This window comes from Sceloporus occidentalis, unplaced genomic scaffold (genome assembly GCF_023333645.1).
Source record: "Sceloporus occidentalis isolate IW3139 unplaced genomic scaffold, rSceOcc1.0.p SCAF_7, whole genome shotgun sequence".
Lineage (NCBI taxonomy): Eukaryota > Metazoa > Chordata > Lepidosauria > Squamata > Phrynosomatidae > Sceloporus > Sceloporus occidentalis.
The window spans coordinates 5,736,740-5,760,950 of record NW_028316987.1 but is presented as its reverse complement, the minus strand read 5'-3'; the positions used below and the strand labels follow the sequence as shown (position 1 = coordinate 5,760,950).

Genomic DNA, 24,211 nt, shown 5'->3' with positions numbered 1-24,211 from the left:
TGGAGAGCTGTGCACCAACATGGTTGGCCCCCTCTTTGCCCCCATGATCAGAATGCAGAGCAAGCATTCATTAGGAGACATTTCTGAGAGCTTCTCTTGAGTTTACATTAGAGATGGAGATGGAGACAGGGTGGCGGGCATAGGCATGCCTGCACATGTGCCGATGACGGGAAAGCAAGTCCATGTTTGCTTGTTTTTAATTTCTATAAAACACCATGCAAGACAATATTTATACATCTAAACATCAAATATACATACAGTGGGACCTTGTTATCTGCTGAGGTTTAGTCCCAGGATCCCCCATGGATAACAAAATCCGTGGATGCTCAAGTCCTATTAAATATAATGGCATAGCAAAATGATGTCCCTTATATCAAATGGCAAAAATCAAGGTTTGCTTTTTGGAATGTATACTTTTTGGGAATATTTTCAAGCCGTGAATGCTTGAATCCATGGATAAGAAATCCGTGGATAAAGAGGGCTGACTGTAATTTGTAAACTAAATTACTAACTACAAACATTTACACAACGTAAAATGACTTTCTTTCCCCTGTTTTTAAGATCTCCTTGCATTGTTCTTGTTTTATCTAATTTTGACCCAACTGGGAAAAGATAATGAAGAAACAATAACAACAACAACAAGCCTTTATTACAGTTAACAAACCATAAGGCAAAACAACAACACATCAACAAGCCTTTTTAAAGTTAACAAACCATAAGGCAAAACAACGACAACATAACAATAAGCCTTTGTTACAGCTAACAAACTATAAGGCAAAACAACAATAACAACAACAAGCCTTTATTACAGTTACCAAACCATAAGGCAAAACAATAACAACATAACAACAAGCCTTTATTTCAGTTAACAAACCATAAGGCAAAACAACAACGACAACCACCACTACCACCAAAACACCTTAACAGGTATATACATCTCATACATTTGTATGCAAAATTGTGAGCACTCCATTCATACTGGAAAGTAAGAGCAAACCATATTAAAATAAAGCAGGGGTATAACTGAGTGCATATAAATGCATATTAAAAACAATAAAATGTGTTTAAAATTCATAATAAAACAGATATGATTAAAACAGATAACACATTTGGTCTCTATATATGCTACAAAATATAAAAGATGTATGTAAATGGTATATTAAAATATACATGAAGAAATAAATACAGTGGGGCCTCCTTATCTGCGGACTTGCCATCCATGGATTTCAGCATGTGTGGATGGCAAGCCTCTGGTTATCCCCAATGGTGGAATGGGCACACAGAGACACCACCATTAGGAACAGCCCCCATTGTGTAATGGCAGCATGGCCACACGCACACACTGCCATTGGGGACAGTGGAACTTGAGGTCCTGTGGATTGTGATATCTGTGTGGGAGGGGATCCAGAACGGATCCTCCGTAGATACCAAGGTCCTACTATACATAGGATTCTGCTTTGGTGAGTTGGAGCAATTCTGTGCTGACTAGAAGATGGCTGTTCATAGACAAAGTGATGGTCAAGCAAGACAAAAGTATATGGTGCTGGATTGGAAGGCTTATTGACAACCACACACACACACGCACATTTTGACATTTCACATTGTTTTATTTCAGTTGTTGTTACCAGTTTCACTCCTGCCTCAAGGAATCTGGGATCTGTTGCTTCAACCAGTGTAGCTGGCCAGGACATCTTTCAATCCAGGATTTTCTCGGTTTTCTGGGATAAATTGCAAGCCTACCAGGTATCTGTTGTATCGAGGTGTACTACCTCTTTCCATAGATCTTCAGTGTAATTTGCTACCCTTAAAATAAGGACAATAGCTTAGAGAATCATAGAGCTGGAAGGGATTCAAAAGCTATATAGTCCAGTGCATTCAATCTCTGATGTAGTGGACAGGTCTTTTCTTTCAATGTGCCAGGGACTACTACCATATTTGTGCCCATTGGCTACAATTGTTTCTTTCTTTCCTAGAAACTTATCAGGGATTGTTAGCCAAAGGCTTGTGGACCAGCACCAGTCTATGGGCCACCGCTTTAAGTTGCACTGATCTCGTCCAAACCTCTCTTGGTGAAGGAAATCCAGTACTGTACAATACAGTGGACCCTTGTTATACGCTGGGGTTTGGTTCCAAGATCCCCCATGGATAACAAAATCTGTGTATGCTCAAGTCCCATTAAATATAATGACACAGCAAAAGTGTGTCCCTTATAAAAAATGGAAAATCAAGGCTTGATATTTGAAATTTATACTTTTTTGGAACATTTTCAAACCGTGGATGCTTGAATTCATGTATAAAAAATCTGTGTATAAGAAGGGCGGACTGTACTAACCTTGACAGATGACCAGCCAAATGCTGATCAAAAGTATCTAACAAACAGATGCTCTGGATAAAGCAAGTTGTTCTACTGTCAAATATCTTGTAACATCAATTTCCCCCCTAATGGTTATCTGATAATCTTTTAAAATATAATTTTAATCTAATGCCTTGAGTCCTGTCTTCCTAAATAATAGAAAAGAAATTTACTCTTTTGACCAACATGTATGTGACAATTTTTCAAATAATTGAAGATGATGATTACCTAATACCTCTTAATATTTTTGTCTCTAGATTAAGCATATTTAAGTCCTTCAGACTTTCCTCATTGTACTTGGTCCCCAGAATTGCTCAGCTGGCTGCCGGATTGGGCCTTTGGTAGGAAGCCATTCTCAGAGTGGGAGAAAGTGGTGCCTTCCAGTTGTATTTATTTATTATTTCACTGCATACATTTGTGTTTCTTCTCATTTCACTATTAACAGTTTGTTAAAGAATTTTGGAAGGTTCAGTTTACCATTATCTGCTGGAGCTTATTCATGCTGGCATAAGAAAAATTTCCTCTTGTGCACAATTGTAGATACTATCATTGTCCATATACAGTAATTCCATTCCCTCTTATTTTGCTTTTGTTTGTTTGCTTGTAAGAATTATTTTTGTACTGCCTTTCTGTCAGAGCCACCAATGTTTAACAAGCAATAAAATGTTACAAAATAGTATAAATTCAACATTCCTGATATGCCTTGCAGATAATTTCAAAAGATACAGGAAGGAACAAGGGGATCAGCAGTCCTGGACTTGATCCTAACCAATAGGGAGGAGTTGGTGCATGGAATCAAAGTAATTGGCACTTTAGGGAGAAGTGATCACGTAATATCAGAATTGGCAATTGTGAGACAGGGCAAAAAAGAGTATGGTCAAACATGGTCCTTGGATTTCAGAAAGGCTGATTTTAACAAGTTTGAGGAATTATTGGGCAGAATCTCATGGCGAAACATTCTAAGAAAAAAGGGTAGCAGTTCTTGAAGAAGGAGTTGCAAAAAGCACAATCAGAAACCATCCTACAGAAGAAGAAAAATGAGAAAGCAAATTAAAAAGCCAATTAAAAGCCAATGCACAGCAAATTCAAAGAGGAAGTGGAAAGAAAAAGCAGCATGCATATGCAATAGAAGGAAGGTTGCAGGAATAATATAAGGAAAGTTAAAGCTCAGCAGGAGCTGAGACTGGCTAGGCAAGCGAGGTCCAACTAAAAGGTTTTTCCCGATACATTTGAGGCAAGAGAATGAACAAGGATACAGTGGAGCCATTGTTCAATAAAGATGACAAAATGCTAACAGATCAGAATGAAAAAGCAGAACTCAGTATTATTTTGCTTCAGTCTTCCTCCCAAAAGAGAACTGTGTGCTTCCATGCAGTAGCAGAGACCTTGGCAAGGGATCTAGATTGCAAATCAAGATTGATAGTCAGGAGTCACCTAGCTAACCTAAACAGGACCAGATAAATTGCATCCCAAAATACTAAAGAAACTTGTTGCGGTACTCTGTGGACCACTTGCCATCATTTTTGAGAAATCTTGAAAAACAGGTGAGATGCCAGAGGACTGGAGGGGTTACATGCAGAGGGATGGAATATATACATCTCACCTGGTCTTGCCGGCAAAGACAACGGTTCCATAAATCTGGCCAGCATTTCCGCTACTGCCTCCATTTCCCTCGGCTTAGCATCAGAAGGCTTATTTATACATTTATAGACTTTTTATGTTCAGATTCGAACTACTTGTGACAATGGAAGCAGAGTCATGTGACCAACAGTGAAAGCAGAAGTGGAATGACAAAGATGTGCATTACTTGACTGACATTTTAAAGAAAACATGTTCGAAATGGAGGCTCCATCTTAAATCAATATGACAGCAATGTGAACAGCAGTAGGGTTAAAATGCCATGGAGAGATTTGATCACAGTATCCATAATGGGAACTTTGATTTGGTATCGCATCAAAGCGGAGATTAGAAAAAATGTAAGTATGAATAAGCCCGATGTCTCTATAACTAACAGTAAAAATTAGAAACAGTAGATAATTAAAAAGGATAAAAACAACAATAGTTATAATTAAAATCCTATGTTAAACAGATGTGTCTCAACACCTTTTTATCTTTCTCCTTCTCTTCTTCCTCCCGAAAAACAAAAACAAAAACCCAAATCTCTAAACAAAAATTATTGTACTTCCAATAATATAACAGGACAATACTTCAGCTATGAACACAGATATATTCCGGAACTGTGAAGGTTATCCATTCATCCCATTAAATAGGTTGTAATCTATAAAAGGCAACATTATTATAAATACATTCATCCTAAAGGTGACACATGATTCTTTGTTGCTTTAAACATACCTTCAGAATTGACATGAGCCGATTGGCTACAATGCAAAAGTTAATGAGGACAATGGTTCTCAAACTTTTTTTTTTTCATGAGCCACTTAAATAGACCAAAGCCTATATGCTCCAACAATATTTTATTGGCATGTTTTTCTTCAGCCTTGGCATTATGTAAAAAAAAGCAGTATATTATGAAAATCAGTTAGGAAAATCATGGCCTTAAAGCCAGGACTTTAGCTTGGTATAGACTGCCCCACCTGCCCCTTTTTGGGCCCAGGGCAGCCTCACCAGCAACCCTGGGACCCCAATCCAGCATTTTTCTGGGCCACTGAGAAACAGAAAAATGTCACTTCTCCATGGCCCAGAAAAGGTGTGTCCTTAGGTCTTCATGTCCCTGGAGACCCCGGCACTTAAAGAGGAGAAAGGGGTGGCTTGTTTCTCCTCTGCATCTTGGTGCGGCCATTTGGTTGCTGTGCCAATTATGTGTGCACCCAAAAGAAGCTCTGAAATGGAGCTCCTTTTCGTGCCGCTGGTAAGGCGTGATAAGTGTCCTCCAGCGGCATGGTGACATGTCCTGTGCAACTCATTGTTTGGACATGTCGCACAGGACATGTCATGCACGCGCACCCCCGTGTGGGCAGGGCAACGCTGTAATGGCGCCGCCTGTATGTAGCAGGGCTCGGGACCATGTGGTTGGTGCACAGTCCCAAGCCCTACTATCGCCACCAGGACATCGCATCCTGGCAGTGTGTACCGGCCCTTTGTTAACCTAACTGGTTACCAGCCTTTGTAACAGTCTTTCTTGGTAGTCAGAAAAACATCAGATAAGTAGAAATGATCTTAACTGTTCTGCAACATTAACATAACATGTAGTTTGTTTCTTAGATCAGCTCTACTCAAAGTGGTGGTCTGTTGACCAGTTCCAGCCCCACCCTGAATCCTATTTAGCTGCCTTGAATCCCATTTTGGATATAAATCCAATAAATAAAATAATTAAATAAATAAAAATGCATGAGTCAGCTGCTGATCCATGGCAGGTTTCAAGGAAAGAAAGAAACAGTTGTAGGTAGCCAATGGGCATAATATAGTACCAGTCCCTGGTACATTGGGGAAGGGGGAGGGCAAATTGCTGGTACCCCATATCAGATAACTTGAGAAGTATATCTGTCTCTGATAACAGAAACTGGGCAGTGCATAATTTCTGACTGTGTTTAGAAGCCACTAGTAAAAAATAACTAGTCAATTGTAATAATTACTTCGTTTTAAAGCTTGAAAAAGATTTTTTTAGACCACAGTTCCCAGAATCCCTTGGGAATCTGGGAGTTTAGTCCAAAAATTAATTGAAATGAAGTCTTCCAATAACTAAAGTATAAATACATTACTTTGCAATTGCAATTATTTTAATAATTTTATAAGGAATTATTTTGCAGCTTTTGCAGTATAGTTAGTTATTTTTACAGTTCTGGAGTTGTGGCCTCATCAAATGGGAGGAGTAATTTCAAATGGTTTGTGCAAATTCTCATGCTGCTGCTTTGACTTTTGGTGCAGGTGTTGAGGGGCTAGCAAGGAATAAGAACATATATTCCAGCACAGACCAGCTGCTTGTACATTTTGCTTTTTAAAAAACTGATTAGTAGCAGCTATTTCACTTTCTTTCACGAACTAGGAAAAGATATAGTTATGACTTATGGCTGTAACTATAGTGACACGTAAGTACTCATTGGGGCCCTTAAATGATAACTGTAACTAATTAACATGCTGTGAGATTATTCTTCCTCCCCACCAATTCCTTTTTGTGCTATAACTAAGTAATTTTCCAAGTTCTGATTTTGATAAGGTAAGGACTTTCTTTCTTTTGGTGGTGGCTATTGTCTGCTGCTCAAAGTCCATCCTGAATATGATGTCTCTTCATTGTTATTCCCATGTCCTAAGATATCCATTTTTCCAGGGGACACTTTCCATATTTCAAGGCTCACTACAGAATGAAATGAGGAGCATGGGAAGCTGCCATCTTGATGTGTTGGGAGCCCTGTCAATGTGAGGTGCCCATCTCTGACAGAAAGGGTTGATGCACCAAAGCTCCCTTTGGTCTCCTGTGGACCTGATGGACCCTTTGTACAGCTCTTTCTCAAGTCCATTGACTGTAGCTCCGTCTTTGTCAGCCTGTCAAGCAGAGGTCGGGGAAGGGGTGGCGGATGGCTCTTAGGACTTGCAAGATGAGATGCAAGATACACACAGGCACCCCACGCACACTGGGTTACAGTGCCAGCAGCAAAAAAATTTGGCAACTCACAGAGATCGCCTTGAGGTTTCTGCCCTCTGCTCCTCTTCTGCCTTTGTTCTTGGCGTGCTTTTTATATGGGGAGTCTTTTAAGCCTTGCTGACAGATGCTTCATTGAAGTCCCTCGTAGAAAAGGCCTTTGTGTAACCCAGATAAGAATTTCTTCAAGATAGGACAGTAGAAGCTTCTTCCCATATTCTTGTTACTCAGGTCATTCTTATGCTGCAGTTTCTAACCTAGAGGATCAGGGTACAGAGTTAGTAATATGAGATAGTACAGAAAAACTGTTTTATGTGTTTAGTTTTTGAGATGGCCTGTGAGGCAAATTAGTCTAGCTGGTCTGTCCTACTAGTGTACTATTTATTGTTTATTATGATTGTATTTTTACCACTTCCAGATGTAGCTTACAGGTGCTAGAAGCCCCCAGTATGGGGATTCTGCTGCCCAAGCTGAATCATGTGGCGAAACTGCATCTATCTAACCCTCTTTTAAACAAAAACACAACTAAGCTAGTGCCTTAAAACTTCCTTGAACAACAATAATGTCATTCGCATACGTATCCAGTAAGACCAATGCCTTGCAAGCATTTGTGCCTCCCCTCAAGGATCCTTTTTACATGTCAGTGGGGTCACTTATACCATTAGGAGGAATGTGGCAGGTGTGTCAGGCTGCAGCTGTTAGATGTCCTGAAAAGGCACTCAATTGTTCATTGTTTACTTGGTAGTTTCTGTATTGTCTGCCAAGAATGGGATCAGTCTTTGAAGTATTTTTTGCCTCCTGTGCCAAAATCACTTGGCTGGCTTTGGGTGCTATATATGCTGAGAAGAGTGAATTGGAGTGGATGCAACAACTTGTCCTGCTTTACCTCAGGCAACAATATGTCTTGGTCTTTTCCAAGTGGAAATCAGTACTGTGAAGCTGGCAAAATACTAGGAATCATAGTCAGGAAACATCCACTCAGTTACAGTTTGTACATATTAGCCCTGGCATAGCAGCTATCCTATTCTTTCCATGGATCTCTGACAACTCAACAATCTAATCATGTTCAGCCTTACCATGAGACAAAGGACCTTATTGCATACATTATTTCCCCCATTATGGGAACTGGAACGGGACACTTGGGGATGCGTGCGACTGGGAAAAAATGGATTTTACCGCACAGCAAATCGTCCTCAAAAAGGCCCATTCCATTCCCCTGCAACAAGCCGTCCCCATTTAGTGCTGAGGAGCGTTAAATGTTCGGTTCAGGAGTTTTTTGACCGAGCAAAATGGCGCCCCTCAACACTGAATCGAGATGGTTTGATGCCGGGATTTCAATGCATCAGACGATACTGACTAAATCTGGATCCACTCTTTTGGAGTTATTTCTAAATTCATGCCCCCCTCCACTTATATATTTTGAAGAGAGGTAAAGAAAAGCAAAATTCTTGTCCTCTCTTCTTGTTGACAAAGATGAAGATGTGTAAGAGACCACTCTATAAGAATTCACTGTCTTCACCTGTCTAGGCAGGGACCTTTGCCAGGCTCCTTAAACAAAAGAGGAAGAACTTATCAGAATACTAAACCTTAATGCCAAACCAGATATGACAAATAGCAGTCACAGCAAGCACAACCTAGATCAAGACTGTGGTGTGGGATAGATGGAGGGACTAACCCTTTGCCACAGGTCTAGTGAAGAAGCTACTTTTGGGGGACCATAACTTCCCAAATCCCGCAGATGTCTGGGGGATTTGGGGAGTCATAGTCCAAAAAAGACCCACCCACCCCATATCTGGCTATTTGCATCAGGAGAGAAGCTCCTATAAGATTTCCACATATTTGTGTTTATTTTGTATTTTGGAGGGAGAAGGGCCTAAAAGTACCAGATCCTGTCTGATCATGGAAGCTAAGCAGGGTCAGCCCTGATTTTAGTACTTGGATGGGAGACTGCCAGTGAATACCAGGTGCTTTGGGGTATATTTCAGAGGAAGGAACTGGCATAACCACCTCTGAGAATACCTTGCTCAAGAAAACTCTATAAAATTCATGGGATCACCATAAGTGGATAGAGGTCTTTAAGGCACATAGGCACACAAAAACACAAATACACACACAATGATGCTGTAGCTGTCTTCTGCTGCCCTCTTCTGGCAGAAAACATCACCTGCCTAGAAATGCATCCAACAATGTTTATCATAATTGGGGATGTTCCTCATCTGATATAATGATACTGGGGAGAACTCTGTTCTCCCCTTCCTTCACTACTGAAAGGCACTAGTCTCAGGCTTTAATATGAGTCAGACCTTGGCGGCTCATGGACCCCATGTCAGTAGAATGATGACCCCACTCCAAGTTGCCAAATTTCAGAATTGAAAAAGAGTCATTCAGTGCGTTGAACTCTACTCACAAAATAGGTTCACTGCCTTGACAGCATCCATACAGTTGATGCTCATGCCCAAAATGAAATCACCACCCCACTGAAACAGAAACCGCAAGGGACCCAGCTCTGAAATATGTGAATTAGAAAAAACAAGGTTTTTAAATGTATATAAATGGTTGCCATAAAATGAAACCAAACACCTGACCCATATGCTAATATTAAGCAGTCCCAGCTTTTACAATAAGCTTTCAGATGGTTAATTTCTGTAAAACAGACTACTGTTAAAGAAATGGGAGCACAGCAGGCAGGTGGGAAGTGGGCGAAATCTGATAAACCATATGGCTGGAAATGGAGCATAGCTCTTTGCAATGAATGAAAATTGCATTAAAGAGGGAGGGCTATTTGTGGTGTGCATATACACTTATTTCACTTTTGCATCTTCTTAACATGGCTTAGTATTGTTTCAAAATCTTGCCAGACCAATTTGATCGCTATGAGAACAGGACAAAAATAAAATGGCCAAATTTAGGCTTTAAAAGAACCTTACTTATTTAAAAGAGACTTACTGAAATCAATAGACTTACATTAGTTATGACTGACTTGTTCCAGTGATTTCACAGATCTTCTCTGAGCATGTTTAAACCTGGATCCAGCTCTATGTTCTTGAGTGTTTTTTGCGCCATTGGAGGTTAAAGTAGTTCACCTAGGCTGAAGTCAGTTTTTCTATGAGATACAAATATTTATCTGAGTCCGTGTAGTGTAGCAGTTTGTTTGTTGGAATAGGACTCTGAAGACCAGAATTCGATTCTCAGCTCAGCCATGAAATCCAGTGAGTGACCTTGGGCAAGTCACATGCTCTCAGCCTCAGGGAAAGGCAATGGCAAACCTCCTCTGAACTAATCTTGCCAAGAAAAGACCATGATAGGTCTACCTTAGTGTCACCATAAGTCAACTTAAAGGCACATGACAACAGACCAACAACAACAAACAAATTTTATTTTTTGAACAACAGTTATCAGAAACCTCCAGCTAAGGCTGTATTTCATGTCGTGATGCTCTTGGAAGTGGAGTAAGCAAACATATCCCAAGCAGTGTTTACTCATTCAAACATCTTCCAGTTCTCTTTAGAAAACAATGATTACTGTATTGGTCATCATTTTAGTTACTGTAAATCTTCTTCCTCTTCTATGCAGAATTGTAAAGGATTCAAAGTCCTTCACATAATCCAGCCTTCTCCAACCTGGTGCCCTCCAGAGGTGTTAGACTACATCTCCCATCACTGCCAGCTAGCACAGGTAAGGAAGCAAATATCTACACATCTGGGATTAAGTTGAAAGGCTTCTGTAGGTCCAGTTTTCGGTGCCTGTTCTTATAATACTGAGGCCCATTGTGAAGGCTAGATTCAGTAAAGGACAGAGCCAGTAAAACACTGTGCTTGTAACAGCTATGCAGATTTTAAGCCTAAATGCATACAAACCTTGAGTGTTACAGTTAAATTTAATTTGAATGCTGAAAACAGACTCCTTCAGGCCTTTATGTATACATTAAAATGCTGCTGTACTTTGGCAAGACAACAACAACAACAACAACGAGGTATTCTTTCCACAAAAGGGCCTAAATGCCCTAAAGGTACCAGATCCCCTCTGATCTTGCAAGGTAAGCAGAGTCAACCCTTGGATGGGAGACAGCCAGCGAACAAGATGCTGTAGGCTATATTTCAGAGGAAGCAACTGGCTAAACTATCTCTGAGTATTCCTTACCTAAGAAAACTTTATGAAATTCATGGGATTGCCACAAGTGATAGCTGATAGGCAACTTGAAGGCATGCACGTGCACACACACAGACACACACAGACATGTTCTTCCCACAGAAAGGGTCAAGGCATTCTGGACTTAAGGTTAATGCTGAATTTAAAATTCAAAAAGTAAAGTAGTAAGTCAAAGGCTTTCCTAAGAATTTGTATCATAAGCACTGGTAATTCTTTTCCTTTGTGCCAAAGATGTGAGGAAGAAACATGCTGAGGCTGATCAGTAGCGAGGGGGAGAAAAACCCTCTCCTCACACACACAATAATGCAATTTCCCTCCCAGTTTAGGAAAATTACACTTTGGACTACAGCCCCAAGATCTTGGACCCCATTCACTGGCCCTGCTGGATGATGGGGCATTCTAGAGCTGTCACCAAAAAAGTAACTTTCCTGCTAGCTAACTAACTGTGTTACATCTAGTTAGTTGTTTTAAACTGATGTGTGTTTTAACTGATGTCTTTTTAATTGTTTTTTTGTTGTTGTTAATTGTTGTTGTTCCCCTCATCAATTCATGTGGAGAAGTGAGTAAGAAATATTATGATTATGATCATGGTTATGTCTTTTTCCTCCCACACACCTCAAGACACAGAATCGGGGGGGGGGGGGGGGAGGTATGGATCCAGATTAAGTCAGTTTTGCCTCATTGTGACCAATCATACGAATATAGCATTGAATTTAAACCAAGAGTGGGACTTCTATATAAACAATGTCCTTGGATTTCTGTCTCTTTTTCTCAATCCTTCCAAAAAAGAAATTTAAAGCTCCTTCACCCCTTCATTTACCTACAACTCAGAGTATAGAGTTGGCATATTAGATTACTCACTGAAGCTTCATGTTGTTGTCGCTGTTGTTGTGTACCTTCTGATTTACGGCAACCCTAAGGCAAAGCTAGCATGAGGTTGACTTGGCAAGATTTGTTCAGAGGAAGTTTTCTATTGCTTTCCCCTGAGGCCGAGAGCATGTGACTTACCCAAGGTAAACCAATGGGCTCCATAGCTGAGCAATGGAATCAAGCCCTAGTCTCCAGAGTCACAGTCCAACACTCAAACCACAACATGATAGTTGAACCACTACACCATGCTGGCTCTTTACTGTAGCGTTATTTGACGTGGCAATATGGCCCTCTTAAATTGTATTTACTTTATTATTATTTTATGCTTCTTCATAATAGGAGCATAAGGTTGTATTAGCAAGCTGATATCAAGGATGAAAATGCTCTGTTTGGGAGAATGTGGCTAGAATGGAACAGATGTGTGAGTTGAACATGTGTTGCTACAGAATTTTCAAGACATGGGTGGGAATCATGCAGTTCTCTGGACATTGTTGGGATCAAGCCTCCAGCAGTCCTAATTGACATAGCCAATGGTGAAGAATTCTGGGAGTTGCAGTCCAAGAATGTCTGGAGGGCCACATAATTCCCACTTCTGGTAGAAGAGAACTGTCTGTTTTTCATGTTAACCACTCTGCAAAATACTAGCCTGTTCGTCTGCATAGATTCCCCAAGGAATTTGTCTGTGTGCATGTCTGACTCTAACCACAGGATTACTTGTGACAGAGCTTGTGAAAAGTCATTCCTTTGGACTATGCTTGCCACAATCCCTCATCTAAGGAATTTGAGGGATTGTAGTCCAAAAAGTAAATTACCCCATGTTCCGCTTGTCAAATGCCAGTTTACACTGTTACCCTGTCCATGCAGCTGTTTTGTGCACACCTACAACATCAGATCTTGCTGTAGAGGTGTCTTCTGGTTTGTGCTGGCATAAGGTGTACATTTCAATCCTCATTATGAAACAAAGGAGGTTTGGCAGGATGGTGGTGGTGAAGGCGTAGAACAAGAAACCACTATGGACAAATACCAAAGAAACCTAATTTGCTTTGCATAGATGGTGGAGAAAGCAAGGGGCAAGAGGTCAGGTTCCCCCTTCTCCTTCTTTGGAGAACTCCATCCATTGATTTAATACCATTGCTTTTGCCTTGTCTTGTGAAGATACATCAAAAACTAGTGAGGGGGAGGAAGGGGGACGCTGCTGGCTTCTGCTTTCCTCAGGGGGCTATGAACCACTCAATTAATCATCAAGGCTTCCTTCAATAGGAGCAGCCCAGCTGTGATGCTAGCCAATCCTAAAGACAGCCATCCATCACTGTCTACATGGGGGACCAATCGAGGAAGGGGGCCCTGGCCAACTACTAGCCAATAGGACAGGCTGAATTCAAAACAGAAACTATAAAAACAAGGGGCTGATAGCAATTAAATCCCCATCCTTCCCTCTTCCAATTCCTGGAACTGCTAAATCAAATTACCATATATACTTGACTATAAGTTGACCTCATGTATAAGTCGAGGGCAGGTTTGCAGGCCAAAATTATGATTTTTGATATAAATACGTGTATAAATTAAATATAAAACTTAGGGGCATGTAGCAAAGGATGTAAAGGATGAAGGAAAGGAAAATGATGTCAAAGAATGCCTCTGTTTTCCCACCCAGGCATTCTTTTAGACTTTATACTCAGAGAAGGAGATGGTTCCTATTTTGATAAGTGTTAAGATACAGTACTTACATTGGCTGTGGATAAGTCAACCCAGGTTTTTTGGGTCAATTTTTTGACTTAAATTTCTAGACTTATACATGAGTATACACAGTAGATGGGAAGAGAACCAGGTTTATGTTCAAGTTTTGAAAAGGTGTACAGTAATTCTCATTCATATTGCAGGCATGACTGTAGACATTTGGAAATCAGGACATTTCAAAAGCAGAATGTCACATTTTAGTCCAATGTGGGTCTAGCTGCTATTTATTTTGTCCTAGGATGGTGCATTCAATTTTGAGAATCTAAATTTTGGGAACAAAAGGCATCATATACATTTTAAGGTCTGAAGTTTGGAGGAAAAGGGATGGCATATAGAGATACAAACAAATGTTTATATTCTCAAATATTTTATGTACGTTGAGGGTATACACTTGTGTACGCACACCTTACTTAGGAGTAAACTCCGCTGTATGGCTTGACACTTGAGTAGATGTATATAGCATTAACTGTCGGAGGAATTATGTTTGATACATTTTCCAGTTCATATATCAAAAGCAATGGGGGATTTAAATTGAGGGGGTTATTCTGACAGAGAAGCCTCTCTTCTTTGCCATACAAATTTAGGATATTTCTGAAAGGGGAGCATCAATAGTTGTACAACCATGGATGTAGTGTCTTTCTTTATATAATTAAGAAATAATAATTAAAGGGCTTTGGGTCCTAAGAAAATAAATTTGATTTTTTCCCCTAAAAACTGACTGGTACCTAGGCCTTACAATGCAAGTTTCATACAGTTTCAATACAGTTTTGAAGGATTTAGTTAGGGGGTTCGGGCTCTCTTGGATCTTAAATTTCATTTTCAGATATCAGAGACAGGCTTCACCTGAGACAGAGAGAGAAAAAAGAGCTCTGCACAAACTTCAAACCTGTGTTATCTGTATTATCTAAGATGTGTCACAGAAAATACAGTGCTTTCCCCCTAAATTTCCCAGTGAAAAGTGTGCTCACTTATTTGGAAGCTGTAGTTTGAGCTCCTAGTTGATACTAGTTGGAAGACATTGGTACTACTGTAGCTGGAAGAAGAAACTCTACTCAGACACCAGATATATGGGGAGGTCCCAGTCTATCACACTGATTTGTCTGTATTTTAAAAAATGGATCAAGGAGGCACATGTCACATAGTGTAAAGTTCAGAAACTGAGGATTGTCAGCACAGCCTTCCCCCACATAATATCAATCCCTATTCTAGTAACTGTTAGCATTAAACAGTTATTATTCCTTGCAAATTCTGAAAGTGCCAACAGTCTCACCTTTCAGATATTTGTGACTAATACAAATATGTATTGAAAGATTTACTGCTTTGATTACATTGTTGTACGATCCAGTAGTCAAATAGTTTTTTAATAACCCACAAAATGCAAAAATATAAGAAAGCATAATTTAAGATATAAAACAAGTTAAAACAGCTATATTATAAAACCAACACCAGAAGACAACAGCCCAGATCTAAAAAGCATTAATAAACTGAATTCTTGTAATGACCACCATTAACCACTGTGGGTCGCTGTTTCGCTTTTAAGGTTAACATTTGGAGGTTCGAATTGGCTCTGAATATTAAAACAATTTTGCAGTTGTACTGAGATTGGTGGAAAAGCTGGGTTAGTAGAGGGTTATTCTTTATTATTTTGCTAAACCTTGGGAAAGGTACCTTTTGGGGTCTATAGATAGCTCCAAGAATTCCACAGATCATGCTGGCTGAGAAATTCTGCAAGTAGTTTTTCAAAGATAACTTTTCCAAGCCCAGTAAATATGCAGAAAATGGAGATGATCAAGCAATTCACATACTGACATTTTGCCAGCATCTGTGGCTGGCATCTTCAGAGTTTGAAGATGCCAGCCACAGATGCTGGCAAAATGTCGGGAATAAATTCTTCTAGAACATGGTCACATAGCCCAAAATACCCACAAAAAACTATGGATGTAGGCCATGAAAGCCTTTGACTTTACTGTTTTTTGGGATCCCAATAACATCCAAACAATGATACTTTTATTAGACCAACCAAAATGCACAATATACATGTTGCAAGCTTTCATAGCTCCACTGGCTTCATCAGACAAAGTGTTAAAAACCATACAGAAGGGGGAAAAATTGAAGATGTTAGTCTTATGCCTGCATTTTGCTGTCTGTTCTCAAATGGCATCAAGGGATATTTCTTGTAGAGCACAGGGTAATTTTCATTGGTGTGGGTGTCTGAACATGCCTATTTTCAAACAAATAGAGCTGTGGGAGGGATTCTCCACACAATCCCGTACCCAGTGCCTAATTTATAAAGGAAATGATTTGGGGGATAAAGTTTAACAGCATAATATTTTATCATCTGGAAGCTCTATCCCCTCTCTGCTTCCTCACAAACCTGGCTGAACATTATCCACAGAATATGAGAAGAGCCATGCTGGGTCTGACCTATTTATTTATTAGTTTTATATTCTTCCTTTTCCCCATATGTTCTGAAAAATAAGTCCTTGTGAGTTCAGATGTTTCTGGATAGGAAGTTGTAGGGTTAGAGTGATGGTAAAGTGGTAAATCCACCAGTCAGCGTTCTAGGAATTTTGGTACCAAAAATAACGTTTGCTGTCTCTATAATGGGGAAGAAGGAGACAATTGTTTGCTGCCTTGAGTTGCATAGCTAAAAGTGTATTGTTATGGGTAACATCTGTTTGGCTTGTCCTAAGCTAATAACGTCAGTCCTTTTGACAAAAGAGAGTTGATAGCTGATCATATAGCAAACATATGCTGAATAATGGGAAGAACTAAGGAGTTTCAAAAGACCAGCCTGTCCTTTATATACTATAGCAAAGCATTTGATTGTATAAATAAAAAGAAACTATGGATTCCTCTTAAAGAAATGGGTCTGCCACAACATTTGGTAAACTATACCTAGGACAAGAGACTACTGCTAGGACAGAATATGGAGAAATGGAATGGTTTCCAATTGGAAAGGGTAGCAGGTAATGCTGTATTCTGTCACCCTATCTATTTAACTTGTATGCTGAGAACAACATATAAAAAGCAGGATTAGATTTGGAGAAGGAAGGTCTGAAAACTGGAGGAAGGAACATCAATAATCTTAAATATGCAGATAACGCAATAATACTAGAAAAAAATATCACAGATGATGGAAAGATTATTGAAGAACGTCAAGGCAGAAAATGCAAAGCCAGGTTTATGGCTGAACTTCAGGAAAACCAAAGTTATGCCCACAGAAAATCTACATAATTTTAAAACAGATGATGAAGAGATCGAAATAGTTCAAGATTTTCCATACTTGGGCTCAATCATCACTCAGAGGGGAGACAGCAGTCAAGAAATCAGAAGAAGACTAGAGCTTGGGATGGCAGCTATGAAGGAATTAGACGAGATCCTGAAGTGTAAAGATATATAATTAAATACCAAATATAGGATTGTCCATGCCATTGTATTTTCCATTTCTATGTATAGTTGTGAAAGCTGGACAGTGAAGAACGCGGATAGGAATAAAACTCATTTGAGATGTGATGCTGGAGAAGAGTTTTGAGAATACCGTCGACCACTAAGGCCTCATTCCTACATACAGATAAGTTGGTGTGCGATCCAAAATGATGGATCGATTCAACAACGGAGTGTGGTTCCCACTACATTTGCCCCAATCACATTTTCCCTCTAAAATTATCCACTTTTGGTTCACATTCATGCAGAATTGCACAGAATTGATTTATTGAAAAAGATGTGGAAAACATCAGCATCAAAAAGATGCAGATTAAATGGTTCTAGTGCGTGGCCTCTCCGAATCACTTCAGTGGTTCGGTTCAAGTGGGAATCAGGGTCATTTGAACCAGTTCAAACCAATTTGTGACCTGGTTTAAAGGGTAGTGAGAATCAGGCCTAAAAAGACCAATAGATGGGTCCTAGGGCAAATAAGGCCTGAACTCACCCTGGAAGTAAAGGTGACTCAACTGAGGTTGTTGTGTTTTGGCCATATCATGAGAAGAAAGGACTCAGTAGAAAAGACTATAATGCTTGGTAAAGTTGAGGGCAATATAAAAAAAGGAAGCCCACATCCCAGGTGGATAGACTCAATCAGAGAAGCCACAGCCATGAGTCTACAGGAGCTGAGCAGCAAAATGAGGATAAGGAGACTTGGAGGTCTCTCATACATAGATAGCATACCTGGGCTAATAAAGAGATCCAGAGGTCTTGAAAGCTTTCATATTTTTTTAGGTTCGTCTGACTGGCCTACCATATATACTCAACTTTAAGTTGACCACATGCATAAGTCAAGGGTAGGTTTGGGGGCCAAAATTATGGATTTTGATATGACCTGTTGATAAGTTGAGGATAAAAATCTAGGAACATGTGACAAAGGATCTAAAGGATGAGGCCAGGAAAACAATGCCAAAAAACTTACAAAATTTCAGCAGGCACAACTGTTTGTGCTCATCCTAAAGGATGAATGGATGAGAGAATAGAGGGGTCAATGTTTCCAGGACAGATTATGCTGTTGCTTTTCACCAGGGCATGGCTCCTTTTTAAATAAGAGTTAAAGTACAGTACTTACATTGAACCATGGATAAGTAAACTCAGGTTTTGGGGGTCAGTTTTGTGACTAAAATTTCAAGACTTATAGATGAATATATACAGTATATTTAAGGGTATTTCACCAATACACTCCCCTCACCTGAATATCCTAAAGGCACCAGATCCCATCTGATCTATGAAGCTATGTAGGGTTAGTACTTGGAAGGGAGACTGTGGGTGAATACCAAGTGCTGTAGGCTATATTTCAGAGGAAGGGACTGGCAAAACCACCAGTGGGTATTCCTTTCATACAAAAACACCATGAAGTTCAAAGAGTCGTCATAAGTTAACAGGCACGCACACAACCTTGAAGGCACGAGCACACACACACACACACACACACACACACACATACATATTGGCCAAAATGGCTATTTAAAACAACAACCACAACCTGCTAGAGTTATGACTGTCTCTTTATCTCCTCCTCAACCCAAGAAAGGGGAAACTGTCTGAGAAAGGAAACAAAAAATGAATAATAATAATAATAATAATAATAATAATTTATATTCTGCTTAATCACTTGGAATCCAAGCGGATTACAACAATAAAAGAGGATACAGTTAAAATTCTAAAACCTTTATCCCTCCCCCCTCAGTATAAAAACACAGGCCGGTTACAAACCGGCACTTGGGACGTCCACAGGACGTCCCATTTTAAAAAAGGGGCGTCTCTTCTAGACGCCCCTGGGTCTAATACGGACTCTGTCCGTACAATATGGCGCCGGCCGTTCCACACGGCCGGCGCCATCTTTACATATCGGACGCTGTGCGTCCGAATGTGTTGCGGCGCCTGTGACGTCGCGAATGCGCCCCTGGCGCCTCGCGACATCACAGAGGCGCCGCAGAAAGAAGCTCCACTTTGGAGCTTCTTTTTTGCTCCGTAAGGGAGCCGCGTGGTGTGGCTGCGACGGCTCCCTTACGGAGCAAACGGCGGCGGCGGCAGACCGCCTCAAAGCGGCGGTCTATAACCCGCCACAGTAATACTAAAAAGAGATTAAACCAGACAGATATTAAAAATAGTATAAAATCACAGATAAAATCAGTGGAAGATTTGTAAAAAAGAAATGTATAGCGGGGACCAGATAGGATGGAAAAGGGGATGGAGAAAAGGGGGAGAGAAGTGGAGGGGGGTAGGCAGGAAAATAGAAGTGGAGCTAGTCTGGAAAGGCCTGCCGGAAGAGATCCGTCTTACTAGCCTTCTTAAAGAGGATAGTTTAAAATATTAAAATATTAAGTTCTGCAATTGTAATCGGCCATTCAAGGTCAGCCCATTCTGCTTCCTGAGGCAAATGACAAAATGGCACATTTCCCATTCTATGTACCAGGAATAGGAAACTTAGTTGAACTACAATTCCTTATGCATGTCAAACTGAAATAAAGTGGGGCTGTACACATGACGTCTGGGTTTGTTTGTTTTTTCGTGAAGCTGGTGCAAGAGAACATGTTGTTGAGAGTTGATGGACAGGTGGAGGAATGTGTGGTCCTCCACGTTTTTGGTCCCATCACCACTGGCTAAGTTGAGGAAGGATGTTAGGAGCTGCAGTCCAATAACATCTGGAGGGCCACATGTCCCCTTACTCCTGCTCTGAAATCTATTTTGTCTTGTTTTGTAGGACTCACTCAAAACAATTTGATGCCTGAGACAGAAATTATAATGAACCGAGTTCTTCCAGTTCAAGGACTATGAATATTGGGCGAAATCCACATTCTCTGGAAGTTGGTTTTCTCTGGTCTTCCTGTCCAGGTGTTGATCATATAGCAAAGAACAATAACATCCAAAATCCACAAACAGTGATGCTATTTTATATTCATATTTTGTGCATTTTGGTTGTTTGGTATCACTGACTTGTAGATTTTTTTATGTTAGTGTGAAAACAGGGTGACCAGAGGCACGCCTTTTCCCAGACATGCCCTACATTTCAATTTTCTATCCGGGAGGAATTACAAAATGTCCTCCATTTCGAGCTTGACTAAGAACCATGCATTTACATTTATATGAGTGTTTTGAGTTTTTATGTGGTCATGTCCTATGTTTTTTCTCGAATGCCCCACTTTTTGCAGTGCCTGGCCCTCCTTTGCAGTTATGACTTCTGGTCACCATGTGCCAAAATACAATGGGAAGCTTGGGGGCTGTACATAGAGTGGCCAGAGGTCCTCCATTTCAACCGTCTGTCCAGGAGGAATGCCAAAATATCCTGCAGTCTGAGCATGGCTAAGAAACATGGATTTATATTTTGTATGGGTTTTTAGCTTTTATTTGTCCTCCCTTTCTCTTGAATGTCCTACATTTTGCAGTGCCTTGTCTTCCTTTGCAGTTAGGACATCTGGTCACCCTATGTGAAAAGAAACCATTGTTTCCATCTCTAGAGGACTTTGCATTTTGGAGTATTAAGGTGAAAAAGTATTACCAGTCTTTGCCAGTGGGTGGCAATGCAGGATCACATATCAGGTTTTCTCTGGTGAGCCAGAAGCTGCCCTGGTAAAATGGAAGGAGACAAATTTATGCAGAAGAAAGGCATCCCTGTGGGGTGATGGTGGAGAAGAGGAGGGGTAGACAGTCAGCACTCTCCAAAAAGTCCTCTGGTTTTTCATAAGAGGAGCAAACATCAGGGGAAAAGTCACTGTTCTACAGAACACTGTAGTTGTAAGAGAGGCCAGGGAGCCATAATAGTACAAGCTTTCTCCATCTTGGCTTCACAGACAGTCCACAGTTCCAATGGCAGGATCTCTCAACAGAAAAGACAATGCCAGCTCAAAATATTGTACTGCCTGAGGCAGAAGACCAGATAATGCCACCACTACTTTTGTGCCATGTATAGCATGGCAATGGATCTGACTTTGTCAAACTGGTGATGGAACAACATTCCTCCTTGTACCTGAGAGCACCTGGCTTAGCGGGCACAACTTAGTGGCACAGAACAGGCTGGTTTATTGATTAGTGAGTTATTTTATTCAACTAAAATGTTTAATATTTTATGAAAATACTTTGTCCCATCCTACATAATCTCAGGGTGTAGATAAAATCAATACTACAAAGTTAGGAAAATTAAAACAAAATAAAATTAAAACAATACAAATAATTTAAATAAACTGAAAACATATTAAACAGATTAGCAAATTAAAACAGGCTTAAAAGATTAAAATAGCTTAGCAAACGTGCACAGTTTACCGCATACCATGCAGCTGCAGACAAGTCTATATAGGGATCACCAAATGCAGTGTTCAATCACGAATCAAGGAACACGAGAGACACTGCAGACTGGGTCAGCCAGAAAAATCAGCAGTAGCAGAAGATGTTATAAACCATCCTGGGCATAAAATGCTATTTGAAAACACTGAAATTCTAGACCATGCCAACAACTATCAGGTCAGAATGCATAGGGAAGCCATTGATATCCATAAATACCTGGACAACTTCAACAGGAAAGAAGAAACCCTTAAAGTAAACAAAGTTTGGCTACCAGTCCTGAAAAACACCAAAATCAAGACCCAGCAAATGCAAATGAAAACCGCCCAGGGTGAGAGAGATTCCCAGCAGACAATAGATCATTAAGTAAGTGGATACCTTGTAGGCCTTGTCATTCAATAACAGACCAACACAGAGATTAATGTGCAAATCACCTCCTCTTAACCAACAGTATATATACTCCAATCTCTTCCATGCCAGCATTCTCTGAATATGCCAGCCACAGCTGCTGGCGAAACATCAGGAATAAAGTCTTCTAGAACATGTCCACATAGCCTGAAAAACATGTGCATAGTATTTGAAGTAAAACAGTGAGGCCCTAAGGCTTGAATAAATAGACGTTTTTACATGTTAAAAATGAAATCAGTGTTACCACCAATCACACCTCCATAGGGAGGGCATTCCACAACTGGAGTGTCACAGCTGAGAAGGCCCTTTCCCATGGCCTCACACCATGTATGGACCTCACTAGAGCCTCCCCACCCCTCAGCAGATCTTAGTTTATAGAAGCCAAGGGAAACATTGAGAAGGGGGGGGCTGTTTCAGCCTCCTGAACTAAAGCAGCCACCTTCTTCTGTTTACTGGTAGAACTGTCCCTTGAAAAGCTCTCCTCTTCACCTCCGTCACCAGAGGTGCATGTGCAAGTGAAGGAAGAGCCAGGAGGTATAGCTGTGTAAAGAATGCCACTGTATGTTGTCTGCCTTAAATGCTTTTAAAGCCACAGATTTGGTTGGAAAACCCTTCCAGTGGTCCTTGCAAAGTTTGAAAATGTAGCTTTTTTGGACAAGACCTCTATCTGGAGGATTATAGGAGATTTAGTCCCTTCCCCCAGTTTTGGGTTTTTTTCATGTCTCAGATGGGAGAGGATGTTTTCCAGAAAAGTTTTCATCTTAGCACCTGTTTAGGTTATAGATAAAACCCACCAGCTGTTAGGGAAAGCAAATGCAGATGCAGACTTTCTCTACATCTGCGATTCCATTTCTCCCTCTGTGCCCTTTGATTGTGGCTTCGTTATTCCCTGCAATTCTCAAATCAAAAGAGATCTCTGGCGCCTGTTGACCCCTTCTGGTGCACTGACATAATGTTGGCTGAAGAGTCAGACCAGACATATGGAAGTTTCCACATCTGTTAGGCCGTGGGATCTCTCTCTTTGGTCGTAATGTAAAACAAATGTGAGGCTCTCCACCTCCTGCCTGCAATAACCATCCATGTTTTAAAGGAGTGGGTCCACATCTTACTGTAAAAACAACAGACAGGCTCCATGTTGCACGCTGAGCACAAGGCAGACCCAAAAAGAAAAATCCTTAAGTTCAATAAAATGCCTTGCATGGCCCATCGCTGGGGAATCATTGCTGGATGACATATCAACATTCAAAATCAAACCCTGTAATGGGGGTGGAAGTAGAAATGATGGTTTCACTTATAATTTCCTATGGTGCAAGCAAAAGATTAATCCTTCTGTTCTGTTCAAATGCACACAACCCAGTCCTGTGGACTGATCTATAAGCAGAGCTTTGGAAAAAACTTTTGCTAGTTTGGATGAGTTATTCTGGGTATTGCAGGGGGAAAAAAACTTTCCCCAGTCTCTGGGATGCATAAGATAAACAAATCAAAACAAAAACAGAAGGGCTAGTTTAGGATTTCCACCTGGCCTTGATCTATGTCTTTGTAGCTTTACACTGTACACAGGAATTAAGCAGGAGAAATCTTTTCTGGTCTCTAGCTCCATATTACCCCAACCTAGGGTTGCCTTTTCAGGATCATCTCAGGCCCTGAAAACATGAAAGTTAGGGATGGCGATGTAGTTAAGTGCTATGCATTAAGTGCCGAACACAATTGTTCAATGCTTGTCATTCTAACACAGTGCACACCATGTTTTCCTGTTTAGAATTTCAGACAGAAATCTTAGCTAAAGGGGCTGTTCCCAAGGTGAAATGGGGGGATTATTCCTTCTCACCTATTTAGGGAGTCGGGAATAAGGAATATCTAATCCAGCCTAATTGATTCTAGACCAAAGGTGAGTACAAAGCAGAGTGGAAAATGCCACTCCTTTTGGGAGTGGAAATGGGGCACATTTGCCACCACAGTGGCACTTTTCAGTGCTTCTTTTGGCATGTGGCAATTTACCACCAGTTAGTCCCATTTACCATCAGTTAGCCCCATTTACCATTAGTTAACCTAGGCAGAGGAAAATACACCATCTACAATTGGCTTCAGCTTTGTTACATAAAAATGGTCTAGTTTCTCTCTTATCATTTCCTGCCATCAAAGAATCTCTGTATTTTGCCTAAAAACAGCTTGATTCTATATTTTCAAAACTGGGAGATCAACTTTTGTTGTTGTTGTTGTTGTTTGCAATTTCTCTCCACAATAATTTTGGAAAACTTGGGAAGGTCCAACTAGAAACCTTGTAAAGTGCAGCCTGAACTTCTGCAGCTGGCTCCAATTTTCCCCTCTTAACC

General features: G+C 40.5%; 1 protein-coding gene across 1 annotated transcript in view; it reads left to right on the top strand.

The window, feature by feature from the left end:
* The first annotated feature begins 1,727 nt into the window (after positions 1 to 1,727).
* The window catches only part of NFE2L1 (NFE2 like bZIP transcription factor 1), a 104,448-nt gene continuing 81,964 nt past the window's right edge, over positions 1,728 to 24,211 (top strand). The window contains exon 1 of the mRNA XM_089531749.1: positions 1,728 to 1,743. The gene's annotated coding sequence lies outside the window, so the exon portion shown is untranslated. The remainder of the gene's footprint in view (positions 1,744 to 24,211) is intronic.